Genomic DNA, 20,174 nt, shown 5'->3' with positions numbered 1-20,174 from the left:
GCTTGCACAATTTCCTTGGGAAGGGACCCTAATAGGTCTTGTAAGTCCCCATGCCGATTTTCAATGCTTGATAACATTTGCACAGGGTTCATTGCAGCCTGGTCCTTGCCTATGCAACATGCGTATACTTCTGCAATTTTTTTCTTCAGGGCAGATAACATTTTATCCTGTGGTAAGAGATATGTTAATCCTTATTGTTAAACTAGATGGTGGCCCGATTCTAACGCATAGGGTATTCTGGAATATGTATTTATGTATGTATATAGCAGCCACATAGTATATAGCACAGGCCACGTAGTATATAGGAGCCATGTAGTATATAGCAGACAAATACTACGTGGCCTGTGCTATATACTATGTGGCTGCTATATACATACATATTGTAGAATACCCGATGCGTTAATACAGGCCACGCAATATATAACAGTGGCCACGCAGTATATAACAGAGCCACGTACTATATAACACAGCCCACGCAGTATATAGCAGCCACGTAGTATATAACACTGCCCACGCAGTATATAACACTGGCCACGTAATATATTGCACAGCCCACGGACTATATCACACAGCCCACATAGTATATAACACTGCCTATGTAGTATATAGCAGCCACCTGGTATCTAACACAGCCCACATAGTATACAGCAGTGTGGGCACCATATCCCTGTTAAAAAAATAATTAAAATAAAAAATAGTTATATACTCACCCCCTGGGATCCAGCGAAGCTCCGGCGATACGCGCGCGGCTGTCGCCATCTTCCGTTCCCAGGATGCATTGCGAAATTACCCAGAAGACTTAGCGGTCTCGCGAGACCGCTAAGTCTTCTGGGTAGTTTCGCAATGCATCGCCGGGAACGGAAGATGGCGGCAGACGCGAGCGGCTCGGCGGACGACGGAGGGTGAGAATAGCAGGTTTTTGGGGTTTTTTTTATTATTTTTAAAATTACATTTTTTTACTATTGATGCCACATAGGCAGCATCAATAGTAAAAAGTTGGGGACACACAGGGTTAATAGCAGCGGTTACGGAGTGCGTTACCCGCGGCATAACGCGGTCCGTTAACGACGGCATTAACCCTGTGTGAGCGGTGACTGGAGGGGGGTATGCGGGGGCCGGGCAGTGACTGTGGGGAGTAAGGAGCGGCCATTTTCTTCCGGACTGTGCCCGTCGCTGATTGGTCGTGGCTGTTTTGCCGCGATCAATCAGCGACTTGGATTTCTATGACAGACAGAGGCCGTGACCAATGAATATCCGTGACAGAAAGAAGGACAGACAGAAAGACGGAAGTGACCCTTAGACAATCATATAGTAGATATTTGTGAGAGTGCTCACAATCTGTGATCTATATATCGGATTGTAAAATGGTAGCTGTTCCTACAGCGTCTGGTCCACCCTCAGTAGACGGTCATTTTGGGACAACCGTAGCTTGGTAAACCCTACAATTAAGCTTCACTTTACCTACTCAAACCAATGCTCACGCTTTCTCTGTATCATGTACACATAAATCCCACATTTCCGACTGCTATAAAGTTAGACACTTTTTAAGCAAAGGAAAAAAAAAACCTGATCTTCTAATGTCATGTCCCCAACGGAAAACATCTTCACTTTCAGCTCAAGTTCTTCAATCTGTTCTTGTTCTTTGGCCAAGGCCTCCAAATACTTTTTCTTCTGTTCATTACGAGATTTCAGTCTCTGGTTCCTGTGGGTCACACAATTAAATAGAAGAATAAATATGCTGCATGTAAATTGTGCATTTTAACCCCTTAGTGACTAGTCTTTAAAGGGTTATTCCCATCTCCAAGATCCTATCCCAATATGTAGTAAGTGCAATAATAATAGCTTTGGGAAATGCTTCCAATTAGAAATGTAGTGTAGTTCTTCTGATAAGGTATGTCACTTAACCCATGGGCAGAGCAATGGAGTGGCTTAGCTACCCATGGTTACGGCCACAAACAACTAACTGACTGTCACTATATCCGTGGTCTTAACCATGGATACCTAGCTACTGCAATGCCCTGCAGATGGGGTAAGTGACATAGCTAATCAGAAGAACTATACTTTATTTTTAATTGGAGGTTTTTGTTATTGGGATAGAATCTTGGAGATGGGAATGCCTGTTTATTATGCCTCATTATTATTTTTGGGCTTTCATAAGCATGTCCATGCCCCAGCTGTTAACGGACAAGGAACACGGACAAGAGGCTGTGATAGAAGTCTAATTTTGTGAGACGGGAAGCGATGGCCTCTTTATAGAGTTGTCCCCAAAAGTAAAAACGTGTCCACAGTAAAAAAAAACCACAAGTTATAATGCATTTCACACGTTTGCACAGGTTTCCCAAGCTTAACTTGGGTTAGGGCAATTAGTCACATATAGAAACAAGAACAACGTATAACTAATTATTTTATGTCAGATTTCAGTGAGAAAAAAAGCAAACTAGGCCAAAGGGCAAACACTTCCCATATGCATGTACAGTAGGGTGTCTTTATAATAATGTGCTGTAGAAAAGTTTCTTCTGCGTTTATGTTCTGGTCTACAAAGTAACGTCAGACCATATCCAGTTTATGAAAATAGAATTTTCCTACTAAATATTCATGTTTCGGGTTGTCATTATGATTTAAAAAGAGAAAACACAGTAGTTTGACAATAAATGGCTTCATCCAACCACTAACCATGAGTGGAGAGAAAGTTTTGGTGTTATCATTCATATTCTCTGAACAAAGGCAAAGAAAGCAAAAATTCTGCCGGGGTATGTAAACTTTTGAGCACAACTGTATACTGCATACAATTTCTATGAAGTTATAACCTGAACGGTGCGTCCACTTTACTGATCTCAGTGATTGGCTTCAACAGTCATTAAATGTACGCCGTGATTGTTCTAGCTAAGTGCGCACTGTTGGTGACCACTGGAGCAGAGACACTGACTGATGAAGGATTTAAAGAGAATCTGTCACTTGGTTTTTGATACCACATCTGAGAGCTGCATAATGTAGAGACAGAGACCCTGATTGCAGTGATGTGTCACTTAGTAATTTAATAGGAAGAAAAAAAAAAAATTTTATTCTCAAACTAGAAATCCCCTGCGGTATACAATGTATCTCTATGTAATCACAGCGTGCTATAACAGATCAGGTATAGAAAATTCTCCTCCTGGCGTCACATCAGCTGGTATCTCAGTACGGTCAGCTCCTGCGTGGGATATGGAGGGATGAGGGTTTGAGAACTGGGGAGGCGGTCACAAAAAAAGAATTATAAGAATATTACTAGGGGCTGTGGCTCATTGGCAAAGCTGCCGCCTTCAAGCAAAGAAAGCGAGTTCAAATCCTGGTGACACCCAATGGCAAGTGAAAAATGAAGTTGAATTTATGCACTGAGCAGGGAGAAGCTGCCGCGCCCCAGAGGAGCAGCTACAGGAGCAATGGAGACCTCGGAAAGGTGAGTATAGAAGCCGGGAGAACAGCTCAGACATGACGGGACCGAGCCCTCAAAGCAGGACAGTCCCGCTGAATCCGGGATGGTTGGGCGCCATCTTACTGACCGATTCTGTCTGTAAAAGATTTGCAATATCATTCTTAAGGACCTTGGTCCACCTAAGCATGCTTATCAAAGCAGTAAACAGACAGTGGGGGAGCTTTATCAAGCTATATTTGTGCCAGAAAAAAAGCGTGGTCTAAAGTGAGACATCGCATATCAAATCTAGCATTTATTTTTCTCTATAAAAAAAACATTAAATTCCCCAACACACAAGAAAACAAAGATAAACAAAGGTAATGAGCCAATATAATTGTAAATTATTTTAGGATGGTACTTTCCAAAGGCTACCACTAGATGGTGGAAATCACAAGGCTATTGTCTGTCAGTGTAGTCTACATCTACATTTACAGCCTCATCTCATCATCTCATGCTATTAATGAGAGTCTGTCGCCCCCAACTCAAACCACTCTCATTCACTTAGGGAACTTAGCCCATATAAAAATCTTACCTGTAATACAGATTTTACTAATTTCGTTTTACAAAAAAACCCAATTTGATTACATATGAAAATGTCTAAGGAATGTTCTGAAACATTAAAATGTGAGTGTACTCATAACTGAAAAGATAATGACAAATAGCAGCTTTACAGAGTTCTCTGTTCACTTCATCAGGCATAGATGAACGCAAACTCTGGAGAGCCTAGTTGGCAACCTCCTATTACATTTATTCTGGACAAGTGGTTCAAAATACATGGGCCCTCCAAAGTATTTATGGACATTTTCCACACCTCCTAATTAAGACCAAGCCCCATAAAAACAACACCCCCAGAATAAGAGCAGACACTAATTACACCCAGTATACAAGACAGGAGAGGTGGTACTGTGCAGTGTATATATACAGAATAACACAGCTATGATAATTACACCCAGTATAAAGGACAGGAGACATGGTACTGTGCAATGTATATACTATATACAGTTAAAACGACACAACAAGCGGTGGATGCCGCGTTGGAGAGATCATCACGCCGCCCACTGAATCAGCACTGGGCGAACCTGTTACATAGAGAAGCCTTGGGCCCTTATAGTGTACATCTATACTCCCTAACAGATGGCTGGTGGGAGTGTACCCACTATTACACACGGAGGGAGCGCCTTCACCCAGGCACCAGATCTCTACCAGTTCCTCGGGACACATTGTAAAGTAATACGGTGACCTTTTGCCTTACCTGGGAGTTATCGGCTCTAAACATGGTCATGGACCCACTATAGTACTCACAAGTACACAGTGGTTATTCCCACCATAGCAACGTTCCTGATGAAGGTCCGGTGAGGACCGAAACGTTTATTTTTGCTGGACTGCATTAAAAATCTTCAAATTAAAACAAAAGTTGAGTGCCAAGTTATATCTAATATATAATTGCCTAGAATACTACTTCCTGCAATTTGTGCCAACTTCCGTGGCTTTGTCCGGAGCTAATGTCCGGAGCTAATGTCCGGAGCTAATGTCCGGAGATTAATTGCCTAGAATACTACTTCCTGCAATTTGTGCCAACTTCCGTGGCTTTGTCCGGAGCTAATGTCCGGAGCTAATGTCCGGAGCTAATGTGCGGAGATAATGTCCGGAGCTAATGTCCGGAGCTAATGTCCGGAGCTAATGTCCAGAGCTAAGTGACGTCAACAGTGTCCAGTGTCTGATTGGTTGCCGCCTGCTGCGAGCGACCAATCAGAAACGTGCCGTACTGTGACACACTCTGCCCGCCATTTTGGTGTGATTTTTGAATTTTTTCCTCACAGCAAGTTTCTACTGCGTGGAGGCGGGCCCAGTGACGTTGCTCTTCAAGCTCCTGCCGAATTTCGTCAAAAAAATGATAATACCATTTACCAAAACTATATATATTTAGTTGTGAAGTGGTTCAGTGACATTTTCACACCAATTTTGAACTTTTGTTTGGTATTTTCTCCATATACTGCCTATTATTTTTGTTCTTTCTTACTATTATTTATTAATTGTATTATTCTTACATTTGAATAAAGTATATATGGATTCTAGACTCCCGATTCTTTAGAATCGGGCTGCCATCTAGTAGTTATATATTTATATTATTCACGGGTTGGGCTCCCACTTGTGCACCACTTTTCAGCTGTGCAACGATATATTCACAATACCAAATTAAATCAGAATAAACCTATCCTGAAAAACGGTGATCTGCAAGTTTTTTGCAGTTCGATATTGCAGCAGACCTTGAAAATTGCGGCGACATTGCCCGCAAAAAAGTCTCACAATAACGGGCCGCAAAAAACCTGGTAAGTGTAAAAGATATTAGCCAAAACATCCGCCAGAAAGCATTGGTACTGAGATGTGGTCTGTGGTCCTTTATTGAGTGTGTCTTGATAATTGCCAATAATTTCCATCTGTTGTCTATTCCATTTGCACAACAGCATGTGAAATTGATTGTCAAACAGTGTTGCTTCCTAAGTGGACAGTTTGATTTCACAGAAGTTTGATTTACTTGTAGTTATATTCTGTTGTTTAAAGGGAGGGTGCCGTGATTTTAGTTTTTGTATTAATAATTATTGATTATATAATCAATTATTTTTAATACAAAAGTAAATGTAGTACTTTAATACTTTTTTATTTATTCATTTTTACTTTTGCCACTGGAGGCCGCCATTTTCATTAGTGTGGGTGTAAGTGTCTGGGCACGACACTTGCACACCTCACTTACGGCAGCCATGGGCATAGGAGCCAACAGTCGGGCTCCGACCGCTTCTCCTGCCTCTCAGCTTAGACTTGGGCATGCCCACTGGGCTGCTACGTCACAGCTGTGAGAGGAGATCGCGGCCATTTTGTTTTTTTTCTCTGTCATCGCACACACAGCTCAGTGTGTGCGATCATAGCAGGAGCTGCCAGGGAGAAGCTGCTGCTGGGAGCGAGGGTCGGGGTGAGTATCTGCAGCCAGGAGCTGTGATTGCAGCCTGTACTTAGTATTACAGCACAGGCTGCAATCACTGCTCACTGCCGACCTGTTCAGAGCAGGGAGATCGTCACACTGCTCTGCCCTGAACAGGATTCAGCACTTCCTGGGAGAGGAGGGAAGGTAAGTACAGAGTTTTTATTTTCTTATGCATCTACCACTGCTACCAGCCCCTATATACCACTGCTACCTGTCCCTATATACCACTGCTACCTGTCCCTATATACCACTGCTAGCAGCCCTTATATACCACTGCTACCTGTCCCTATATACCACTGCTACCTGCTCCTATATACCACTGCTACTAGCCCCTATATACCACTGCTACCTGCTCCTATATACCACTGCTACCAGCCCCTATATACCACTGTTACCTGCCCCTATATACCACTGCTACCTGCCCCTATATACCACTGCTACCTGTCCCTATATACCACTGTTACCAGCCCTTATATACCACTGCTACCTGCCCCTATATACCACTGCTACCTGCTCCTATATACCACTGCTACCTGCTCCTATATACCACTGCTACCTGCCCCTATATACCACTGCTACCTGCCACTATATACCACTGCTACCTGCTCCTATATACCACTGCTACCTGCTCCTATATACCACTGCTACCTGCTCCTATATACCACTGCTACCAGCCCTTATATACCACTGCTACCTGCCCCTATATAACACTGCTACCTGCCCCTATATACCACTGCTACCTGCCCCTATATACCACTGCTACCTGCCCCTATATGCCACTGCTACCTACTCCTATATACCACTGTTACCAGCCCCTATATACCACTGCTACCTGCTCCTATATACCACTGCTACCAGCCCTTATATACCACTGCTACCTGCCCCTATAGACCACTGCTACCTGCCCCTATATACCACTGCTACCTGCCCCTATATACCACTGCTACCTGCCCCTATGTACCACTTCTACCTGCCCCTATATACCACTGCTACCTACTCCTATATGCCACTGTTACCAGCCCCTATATACCACTGCTACCTGCTCCTATATACCACTGCTACCAGCCCTTATATACCACTGCTACCTGCCCCTATATACCACTGCTACCTGCCCCTATATACCACTGCTACCTGCCCCTATATACCACTGCTACCTACTCCTATATACCACTGTTACCAGCCCCTATATACCACTGCTACCAGCCCTTATATACCACTGCTACCTGCCCCTATAGACCACTGCTACCTGCCCCTATATACCACTGCTACCTGCCCCTATATACCACTGCTACCTGCCCCTATATACCACTGCTACCTACTCCTATATACCACTGCTACCTGTCCCTATATACCACTGCTACCAGCCCTTATATACCACTGCTACCTGTCCCTATATACCACTGCTACCAGCCCTTATATACCACTGCTACCTGCCCCTATATACCACTGCTACCTGCTCCTATATACCACTGCTACCTGCTCCTATATACCACTGCTACCTGCCCCTATATACCACTGCTACCAGCCCTTATATACCACTGCTACCTGCCCCTGTATACCACTGCTACCTGCTCCTATATACCACTGCTACCTGCTCCTATATACCACTGCTACCTGCTCCTATATAGCACTGCTACCTGCTCCTATATACCACTGCTACCTGCTCCTATATACCACTGCTACCTGCTCCTATATACCACTGCTACCTGCCCCTATATACCACTGCTACCTGCCCCTATATACCACTGCTACCTGCTCCTATATACCACTGCTACCTGCCCCTATATACCACTGCTACCTGCCCCTATATACCACTGCTACCTGCTCCTATATACCACCGCTACCTGCTCCTATATACCACCGCTACCTGCCCCTATATACCACCGCTACCTGTCCCTATATACCACCGCTACCTGCCCCTATATACCACCGCTACCAGCCCCTGTATACCACCGCTACCTGCCTCTGTATACCACCGCTACCTGCCTCTGTATACCACCGCTACCTGCCTCTGTATACCACCGCTACCTGCCTCTATATACCACCGCTACCTGCCTCTGTATACCACCGCTACCTGCCTCTATATACCATCTACCACTGCTGCCTGCCTCTATATACCATCTACCACTGCTACCTCTGTCCTGTGTAGCTAATCTAGTCTTGTGTAGCTAATCCTGTCCTGTGTACAGTATCACACAAGATAGGATTAGACACACGGCGCAGCACAGTATCACACAGGACAGGATTAGATACACGGCTCAGCAGTCAGTATCTAATCCTCTCCTATGCACTCCTCTCCCCCTGCGTGTCTTTCCCCATTGTGGTTTATTATTTTTGTTGTGGGAGATGAGGGAGTCGAGGATTATGCGTTCGGTATGGTATAAAAAAGATTAATAAAGGACTTTATTCTGGCCGATTCTTTATTTACAATACATGTGAGATCTATGTGGCGGCATTATGGGTGATCTATATGGCGGTATTATGTGAGAAGCATATGGTGGTATGTGAGAACACTGGCGGTATTATGTGTGATCTATATGGTGGTATGTGAGAACACTGGCGCTATTATGTGTGATCTATATGGCGGTATGTGAGAACACTGGCGGTATTATGTGTGATCTATATGGCGGTATGTGAGAACACTGGTGGTATTATGTGTGATCTATATGGCGGTATGTGAGAACACTGGCGGTATTATGTGTGATCTATATGGCGGTATGTGAGAACACTGGCGGTATTATGTGTGATCTATATGGTGGTATTATGTGAGAACTGTATGACAGTATTGTGTGATCTATTTGATAGTATTGTGTGTGATCTATATGGCGGTATTATGTGAGAACACTATGGCAGTATTATCTTCAGAAAGCGGACCCATTCTATGGTGGTTCTGGCTGAGCACCTGCACGCGGGTCTAGGGTAATAGAGGGGGCAGCATGACCTCCAGTTAGGTGCAGTCAGGGGAAGGCTGGTGAGGCGGCTGAAGAGAGGGGTCTCATTTTTATCGTTACTATATGGCTACATTTCCTTCCCAGCGTCACCCCGTACTTCCCCTGTCACCTCGCTTTCACACATTGCCAGGACAGGATGGAGAAGACAGGATCTGAGGAGGGGAATGGGGTCTGCATGCAAAGTCTGGATCAGACCAGGCCATCAATCCGCAGAAATGTTTCCTGGATTTCTGTGAAGCAGACGGTCCATCCATGTGTATAAAAGACAGCGCTCTATGTACAATCCCTGGCTGCTCCGCGCACCAAACAGGGGGCCCCCATAGACCAGCACACTGCTCTCCTGAAATACTCTGTGCTGCTGTCACCCTGCTCCCTCCACCACATATCTCCCAGAATCCTTGCTGCCTGCCATCCTCGGTGACTGTCTACTTGTCAGTATAAGGCTGCTTTCACACTATCATTATTTGGTCAGTATTTTACATCAGTATTTGTAGCCAATACCAGGAGTGGGTGATAAATGCAGACGTGGTGCATATGTTTCTATTATACTTTTCCTCTATTTGTTCCACTCCTGGTTTTGGCTTATAAATACTGAGGTAAAATACTGACCAAATACTGATAGTGTGACGGCAGCCATACTCTGCAGTCACCAACAAAATGGCTGCTCATTTGGTTCCTGAATATCATCCTCTCTAATCCCTTAGCAAACACCCAGAAGGGGAGGAGAGGAGTGACATCACACACGTCAGCAGACTCCAGACAAAACCAGGGATTCAAGCTTCAGGAGGCTAATTTGCATATTCCAGGTGCCTTCTGGGAGAAGCGAAGTCTCCCTAAGCTAGAAGATCGTTGGGTACAGCCGGGACCAGCTGCTTCGAAAGCATCACCAAACCAGGGATTCAAGCTTCAGGAGGCTAATTTGCATATTCCAGGTGCCTTCTGGGAGAAGCGAAGTCTCCCTAAGCTAGAAGATCGTTGGGTACAGCCGGGACCAGCTGCTTCGAAAGCATCACCAAACCAGGGATTCAAGCTTCAGGAGGCTAATTTGCATATTCCAGGTGCCTTCTGGGAGAAGCGAAGTCTCCCTAAGCTAGAAGATCGTTGGGTACAGCCGGGACCAGCTGCTTCAAAAGCATCACCAAACCGCGCGCCTTACGGCGCGCAAATTTTTGCCTGTAGGACATTATTGCAAGAGAGCTTGGCTGAGTAGATTACACAAGAAGGAAAACACACAGCAAGTCAGCAGGATCTAGGAGCAACATGGCAGATGTGACAACCTACATGGTGAGCTGCAGCATGTGCTACATGTTCACAGATCGACCAGAAGAAGAATCCAATTTCACCTGTCAGAAGTGTAGACTAGTGGCCCTTTTAGAAGAAAAGGTGCGGGGTCTGGAAGAAAGAATAGCAACTTTGAAACTCATCAAAGAGAATGAAGACTTTCTAGACAGAACAGAAGCATCTCTACTGGTCACAGAAGGTGCAAAAAGTGTCAGAGAACCTCCAAAAGCAGATGAGTGGAAGCATGTGACCAAAAGAAGCAAGAAGACCATGGAGAAATCACCAACCACACAACTGAAGAACCGATATCAAATCTTTGTAGAGGATGAAGATGGCACACCTAAGAATGAAGCAATACCAGCAAGCAAAAAAGAAAAGGGCACACAGCAACAAGTGACAGCAAAAAGTACAGCCAAGAAGCAACGAAGAGTGGTGGTGGTGGGAGACTCACTACTGAGAGGCACCGAAGCAGCCATCTGCAGACCGGACATAACTGCAAGAGAAGTATGCTGCCTTCCAGGTGCGATGATCAAGGATGTGACCGATAGGATACCAAAGCTCTTCAGCTCCAAGGACGTCCACCCATTTCTTCTGATACATGTTGGCACCAATGACACGGCAAGGAAGGACCTACCGACAATCTGCAAGGACTTTGAAGAGTTGGGGAAGAAAGTAAAGGAACTGGATGCACAGGTAGTTTTTTCTTCTATCCTTCCAGTAGACGGGCATGGCACCAGGAGATGGAACAGGATCCTTGATGCAAACAACTGGCTAAGACGATGGTGCAGACAACAAGGATTTGGATTCCTGGACCACGGTGTGAATTACTGGTATGATGGACTCCTCGCCAGAGACGGACTACACCTCAACAAACCTGGGAAACACACATTCGCCAGAAGACTCGCTACACTCATCAGGAGGGCGTTAAACTAGAAGAAGAGGGGACGGGAAGAAAAACATTAGACTCGAACAAAGACGACCCAGGAAAACATACTCAGAAGGGAGGTAAGAACATTTCTAAAACAATCCACAGCGAGGAGATTGGAACAAAACAAAATCCTCTAAACTGCATGCTCGCAAACGCCAGAAGCCTGACAAACAAGATGGAAGAACTAGAAGCAGAAATATCTACAGGTAACTTTGACATAGTGGGAATAACCGAGACATGGTTAGATGAAAGCTATGACTGGGCAGTTAACTTACAGGGTTACAGTCTGTTTAGAAAGGATCGTAAAAATCGGAGAGGAGGAGGGGTTTGTCTCTATGTAAAGTCTTGTCTAAAGTCCACTTTAAGGGAGGATATTAGCGAAGGGAATGAGGATGTCGAGTCCATATGGGTCGAAATTCATGGAGGGAAAAATGGTAACAAAATTCTCATTGGGGTCTGTTACAAACCCCCAAATATAACAGAAACCATAGAAAGTCTACTTCTAAAGCAGATAGATGAAGCTGCAACCCATAATGAGGTCCTGGTTATGGGGGACTTTAACTACCCGGATATTAACTGGGAAACAGAAACCTGTGAAACCCATAAAGGCAACAGGTTTCTGCTAATAACCAAGAAAAATTATCTTTCACAATTGGTGCAGAATCCAACCAGAGGAGCAGCACTTTTAGACCTAATACTATCTAATAGACCTGACAGAATAACAAATCTGCAGGTGGTTGGGCATTTAGGAAATAGCGACCACAATATTGTGCAGTTTCACCTGTCTTTCACTAGGGGGACTTGTCAGGGAGTCACAAAAACATTGAACTTTAGGAAGGCAAAGTTTGAACAGCTTAGAGATGCCCTTAATCTGGTAGACTGGGACAATATCCTCAGAAATGAGAATACAGATAATAAATGGGAAATGTTTAAGAACATCCTAAATAGGCAGTGTAAGCGGTTTATACCTTGTGGGAATAAAAGGACTAGAAATAGGAAAAACCCAATGTGGCTAAACAAAGAAGTAAGACAGGCAATTAACAGTAAAAAGAAAGCATTTGCACTACTAAAGCAGGATGGCACCATTGAAGCTCTAAAAAACTATAGGGAGAAAAATACTTTATCTAAAAAACTAATTAAAGCTGCCAAAAAGGAAACAGAGAAGCACATTGCTAAGGAGAGTAAAACTAATCCCAAACTGTTCTTCAACTATATCAATAGTAAAAGAATAAAAACTGAAAATGTAGGCCCCTTAAAAAATAGTGAGGAAAGAATGGTTGTAGATGACGAGGAAAAAGCTAACATATTAAACACCTTCTTCTCCACGGTATTCACGGTGGAAAATGAAATGCTAGGTGAAATCCCAAGAAACAATGAAAACCCTATATTAAGGGTCACCAATCTAACCCAAGAAGAGGTGCGAAACCGGCTAAATAAGATTAAAATAGATAAATCTCCGGGTCCGGATGGCATACACCCACGAGTACTAAGAGAACTAAGTAATGTAATAGATAAACCATTATTTCTTATTTTTAGTGACTCTATAGCAACAGGGTCTGTTCCGCAGGACTGGCGCATAGCAAATGTGGTGCCAATATTCAAAAAGGGCTCTAAAAGTGAACCTGGAAATTATAGGCCAGTAAGTCTAACCTCTATTGTTGGTAAAATATTTGAAGGGTTTCTGAGGGATGTTATTCTGGATTATCTCAATGAGAATAACTGTGTAACTCCATATCAGCATGGGTTTATGAGAAATCGCTCCTGTCAAACCAATCTAATCAGTTTTTATGAAGAGGTAAGCTATAGACTGGACCACGGTGAGTCATTGGACGTGGTATATCTCGATTTTTCCAAAGCGTTTGATACCGTGCCGCACAAGAGGTTGGTACACAAAATGAGAATGCTTGGTCTGGGGGAAAATGTGTGTAAATGGGTTAGTAACTGGCTTAGTGATAGAAAGCAGAGGGTGGTTATAAATGGTATAGTCTCTAACTGGGTCGCTGTGACCAGTGGGGTACCGCAGGGGTCAGTATTGGGACCTGTTCTCTTCAACATATTCATTAATGATCTGGTAGAAGGTTTACACAGTAAAATATCGATATTTGCAGATGATACAAAACTATGTAAAGCAGTTAATACAAGAGAAGATAGTATTCTGCTACAGATGGATCTGGATAAGTTGGAAACTTGGGCTGAAAGGTGGCAGATGAGGTTTAACAATGATAAATGTAAGGTTATACACATGGGAAGAGGGAATCAATATCACCATTACACACTGAACGGGAAACCACTGGGTAAATCTGACAGGGAGAAGGACTTGGGGATCCTAGTTAATGATAAACTTACCTGGAGCAGCCAGTGCCAGGCAGCAGCTGCCAAGGCAAACAGGATCATGGGGTGCATTAAAAGAGGTCTGGATACACATGATGAGAGCATTATACTGCCTCTGTACAAATCCCTAGTTAGACCACACATGGAGTACTGTGTCCAGTTTTGGGCACCGGTGCTCAGGAAGGATATAATGGAACTAGAGAGAGTACAAAGGAGGGCAACAAAATTAATAAAGGGGATGGGAGAACTACAATACCCAGATAGATTAGCGAAATTAGGATTATTTAGTCTAGAAAAAAGACGACTGAGGGGCGATCTAATAACCATGTATAAGTATATAAGGGGACAATACAAATATCTCGCTGAGGATCTGTTTATACCAAGGAAGGTGACGGGCACAAGGGGGCATTCTTTGCGTCTGGAGGAGAGAAGGTTTTTCCACCAACATAGAAGAGGATTCTTTACTGTTAGGGCAGTGAGAATCTGGAATTGCTTGCCTGAGGAGGTGGTGATGGCGAACTCAGTCGAGGGGTTCAAGAGAGGCCTGGATGTCTTCCTGGAGCAGAACAATATTGTATCATACAATTATTAGGTTCTGTAGAAGGACGTAGATCTGGGGATTTATTATGATGGAATATAGGCTGAACTGGATGGACAAATGTCTTTTTTCGGCCTTACTAACTATGTTACTATGTTACTATGTTACTCCGCCCATAATTACTGCAGTGCAGTAATGTGAGCTATTTGTACACTAGGTTTTTCTGAAATTTCAGCAGCTGCTCCCCCTAGTGTTGAAAAGTGGAAATTCCAAAACTTTTCAAATAATTTTTCATATTTTACTAAATTATAAACAAATGATAATATTTTTTAAGAAAATGTAATCATTAATTCTTTACATTTTTACAATTTCTGAAAAAAAATTTTTTTGATGGCACCTTCCCTTTAAGTGTTCCCTTTATTTTTTTGAGCAGTGTGTATATATATATATATGTATATATACACGCTACCGTTCAAAAGTTTAGGGTCACCCAGACTATTGTGTTTTCCATAAAAACTCATACTTTTATTAATCAAATCATATGAATTGAAAACCTAGTCCAGACATTGACAAGGTTCGAAAAAAAGATTTTTATTTGAAATAATAATTTTCTCCTTCAAACTTTGCTTTCCTCAAAGAATGCTCCCTTTGCATCAATTACAGCATTGCAGACCTTTGGCATTCTAGCAGTTAATTTGCTGAGGTAATCTGGAGAAATTTCACCCCATGCTTCCAGAAGCCCCTCCCACAAGTTGGTTTGGCTTGATGGGCACTTTTTGCGTACCATACGATCAAGCTGCTCCCACAACAGCTCAATGGGGTTGAGATCTGGTGACTGCGCTGGCCACTCCATTGCAGATAGAATACCAGCTGCCTGCTTCTTCCCTAAATAGTTCTTGCATAATTTGGAGGTGTGCTTTGGGTCATTGTCCTGTTGTAGGATGAAATTGGCTCCAATCAAGCGCTGCCTACAGAATATGGCATGACGTTGCAAAATGGAGTGATAGCCTTCCTTATTCAAAATCCCTTTTACCTTGTACAAATCTCCCACTTTACCAGCACCAAAGCAACCCCAGACCATCACATTACCTGCACCATGCCTGACAGATGGCGTCAGACACTCTTCCAGCATCTTTTCAGTTGTTCTGCGTCTCACAAATGTTCTTCTGTGTGATCCAAACACCTCAAACTTGGATTCGTCTTTCCATAACACTTTTTTCCAATCTTCCTCTGTCCAATGTCTTTGTTCTTTTGCCAATATTAATCTTTTCCTTTTATTAGCCAGTCTCAGATATGGCTTTTTCTTTGCCACTCTGCCCTTAAGGCCAGTATCCCGGAGTCGCCTCTTCACTGTAGACGTTGACACTGGCGTTTTGCGTGTACTATTTAATGAAGCTGCCAGTTAAGGACCTGTGAGGCGTCGATTTCTCAAACTACAGACTCTAATGTACTTATCTTGGTGCTCAGTTGTGCAGCGGGGCCTCCCACTTCTCTTTCTACTCTGGTTAGAGCCTGTTTGTGCTCTCCTCTGAAGGGAGTAGTACACACCGTTGTAGGAAATCTTCAGTTTCTTGGCAATTTCTTGCATGGAATAACCTTCATTTCTAAGAACAAGAATAGACTGTCGAGTTTCACATGAAATTTCTCTTTTTCTGGCCATTTTGAGAGTTTAATGGAACCAACAAATGTAATGCTCCTGATTCTCAACTAGCTCAAAGGAAGGTCAGGTTTATGGGTTCTCTAATCAGCCAAACTGTGTTCAACTGTGCCAACATACTCGCACAAGGGTTTTTAAGGGTATTCTAACCATCCATTAGCCTTCTTACACATTTAGCAAACACAAAGTACCATAAGAACACTGGAATGAGGGTTGTTGGAAATGGGCCTCTATACACCTATGAAGATATTGCATTACAAACCAGAAGTTTGCAGCTGGAATAGTAATTTACCACATTAACAATGTATAGAGTGTATTTCTAAATCATTTAATGTTAGCATCATTGGAAAAAACTGTGCTTTTCTTTAAAAAATAAGGAAATTTCTAAGTGACCCTAAACTTTTGAATGGTCGTGTGTGTGTGTGTGTGTGTGTGTGTGTGTGTGTGTGTGTGTGTGTGTGTGTATATATATATATATATATATATATATATATATAAATATATACACACTGTCCATATATTAGCAATGTCAGTCTTTTGCTCCTATTCTGAGTCCATGTAGAGCATGGCAATTTTTTTTGCTTATTTAATAGGTTATGTAGGAATACATAAAAATAATGGCCCAATTCATCAAGGTGTTTATGGCTAACAAATGACCGTAATTAAAAATGATGGCGCCTTGTAAGCCAGAAATCCTAACTGGAGTAGGCTAGGCATATGGAGGCTCATGCTAGTGATAAGATGCGTGTGACGTGCACCTCTTTATGGATTAGGCGCATCTTAGTCCTGTACACCCCTGGCCTACGAAGTGCCAGTCTTTATCAAATGGGACCAATGTGTGAGTTAATATGTCAGCATTAGTGATGAGCGAGTGTGCTTGTTACTTGGGTTTTCTGAGCATGCTCGGGTGTTCTCTGAGTATTTTGGGTGTGCTCGTAAGTTATGTTTGTGTCCCCGTAGCTGCATGATTTGTGGCTGTTAGACAAGCTGAACACATGCAGGGATTGCCTGTTTGTTAGGGAACCCCCACATGTATTCAGGCTGTCTAGCAGCCACATATCATGCAGCTGCGGGGACACAAACATAATGTACGAGCACACCCAAGATACTTGGAGAGCACCCGAGGATGCTTGGAAAACTCGAGTAACAAGCACACTCGCTCATCACTAGTCAGCATATAATTGGAAACATATTAAATGTTAGACCAAAAGCCAAAAAAATAAAAATGCTCACATTCTTTCCTCACTGATAACCCTTCTTTCTTTGACTTCCTGCATAGTTTCATCTAATTCCTGGGCCTTTTTTATTAATATTGCATTTTGCTCTTCTAGCTCTGCAAAAATCTGAAGTAGTTGTTGAGGATCAGTGAAAAATATTTCTGGTTCCTGTGTAAAAATAAAAGATTATATTTTGTATGTATTTTTAGACACAAATGACAAACAGCCGATAAGTAATTGCTTGTTTATTTATAATGTGTATTTACCTATATGATTCCAAAACTGTCTCATATACCCCTATAGGGGGCTATTTTGTACAGTTGTGGCCAAAAGTATTGACACCCCTGCAATTCTGTCAGATAATACTCAGTTTCTTCCAGAAAATGATTGCAAACACAAATTCTTTGTTATTATTATCTTCTGTGTCCAACCTTTTTGTAGAGTCACTTAGGGAAAACACCTTTAGGATATGTGCACACAGAGTTATTTTGAGGCGGAAAAAATACAATTGGCTTTCAAAAGAAATCATTTGAGAAATCAATTCATTTTTGATGAGATTTTCAATTCAATACAGTTTTTATGTGTTTTTTTTCCACGCCTTTTGCAGCCTTTTTGATTATGTCAAATTTGGTATGGACTCCATGAGGAGCTTGCCTCAACTAAGGGACATGTCACAATAATAATAATAATAATTATTATTTATATAGCGCCAACATATTCCGCAGCGCTTTACAAATTATAGAGGGGACTTGAACAGACAATAGACATTACAGCATAACAGAAATCACAGTTCAAACAGATACCAGGAGGAATGAGGGCCCTGCTCGCAAGCTTACAAACTATGAGGAAAAGGGGAGACACGAGAGGTGGATGGTAACAATTGCCAGGGCTGCCACTAGGAATTTCAGGGCCCCATACTGGCAAAATTTTCAGGGCCCCTTAAGACTCCGCCCAGGCTCCACCCCAGCCCCGCCTCTACATATTACCATCACATGGTGACCAACTACATACAAGGAACAAATACCAACACAACATGAACAGACCACATATTACCACCACACAGTGACCGAATAATAGCACATACAAGGAACAAATACCGCTACACCATGGCCGGACAACATATTACCACCACATTGTGACTGAATAGTACAATACTGATCATTAATAAAAAAAAAAATACTATCACCATAAGTGCCATTATACACAGGAGATCTGTACTTAGTATGCAGTGTGTGTACAGGTAATACAGTGGTCGCCGATGCCATTATACACAGGAGCTCTTCATATAGTGTCAGTGTACATGTAATACAGCGATCACTAGTGACATTATACACAGGAGCTCTGTATATAGTGTATAGTGTACATGTAATACAGCGATCACTAGTGACATTATACACAGGAGCTCTGTATATAGTGTATAGTGTACAGATAATATAGTGATCACTAGTGACATTATATACAGGAGCTCTGTATATAGGGTACAGTGTACATGTAATACAGCAATCACTAGTGACATTATACAAAGGAGCTCTGTATATAGTGTATAGTGTACAGATAGTATAGTGATCACCAGTGACATTATACACAGGAGCACTGTATACAGTATACAGTGTATGGTGTCAGTGTACAGGTAAGTCCTTCATCTTTGCGTTTCTTTTTAATCCAGCGCAGACCGCTATCACTTCTTTCTGCCAGGACTCGTCTCATCTGCATAAAATAACACAGTTATCTAGAGCACCGCTTCCAGAGCACATTCCCCATTTTTTCCCTTTCTTCTACACTACACATCTGACTACAGACGTTCACCCACCATTAATATATAATTGGTTATTATGCAACCCACCATTCCAAATATAAATTATAATCCGCCACTGTGCCCCCACTATCTGTATATAGCCACTTTCCTCATTTAATATATAAATTAATTAGCACCTGTATTCTTCCAATTTATTACCAGTTACTTTATCCTCAACGAACCCACTATGTACCTCCCGCTCTAACCCTTACCCCAATTCATTATAGTTACATGCCCCTTCTGCCTCAATTCATTGCCACGTCTTCTCTCTCTCCCGCCCTCTATTCATTATCAATTGATCTTCCCCACCCTCAAAATTCATTATTTGCTCTCCCCACCTTCAATACATCATTTGCTCTTCCCACCCCCAAGTTCAATTCAATTGCTGTCCACGTCCCTCACACTCACTTCATGTGCAGTCCCCATCACCCCCACTTCATCATTTAGTCCCCTATCATCATTTAGTCCCCTATCCCCCCCGTCACTTCATCTGCAGTCCCCCTTACTTCATCATTTGCAGCCCCCTATCATTTCATCATGTGCAGAACCCCCTCAAACACACTTCATCATCTGCAGTCCCTATCACTCCCACATCATTACCTATCCCCATCCCCCCCACATCATTTGCAATTACCATCACCCCCACATCATTTGCAGTCCCCATCTCCCACATCATCATTTGCAGTCCCCATCACACCCACATCATTTGCAGTCCCCATCACCCCCACATCATCATTTGCAGTCCCCCCACATCATTTGCAGTCCCCATCACCCCCCATCATCATCTGCAGTCCCCATCACCCCCACATCGTTTGCAGTCCCCCAACATCATTTGCAGTCCCCATCACCCCCACATCATCATTTGCAGTCTCCATCACCCCCACATCATTTGCAGTTCCCATCACCCCCACATCATTTGCAGTCCCCATCACCCCCACATCATTTGCAGTCCCCATCACCCCCACATCATCATTTGCAGTCCCCCAACATCATTTGCAGTTCCCATCACCCCCACATCATCATTTGCAGTCTCCATCACCCCCAC

Source organism: Ranitomeya imitator, chromosome 4 (genome assembly GCF_032444005.1).
Source record: "Ranitomeya imitator isolate aRanImi1 chromosome 4, aRanImi1.pri, whole genome shotgun sequence".
Lineage (NCBI taxonomy): Eukaryota > Metazoa > Chordata > Amphibia > Anura > Dendrobatidae > Ranitomeya > Ranitomeya imitator.
Note: the sequence above shows the minus strand (reverse complement) of the source record.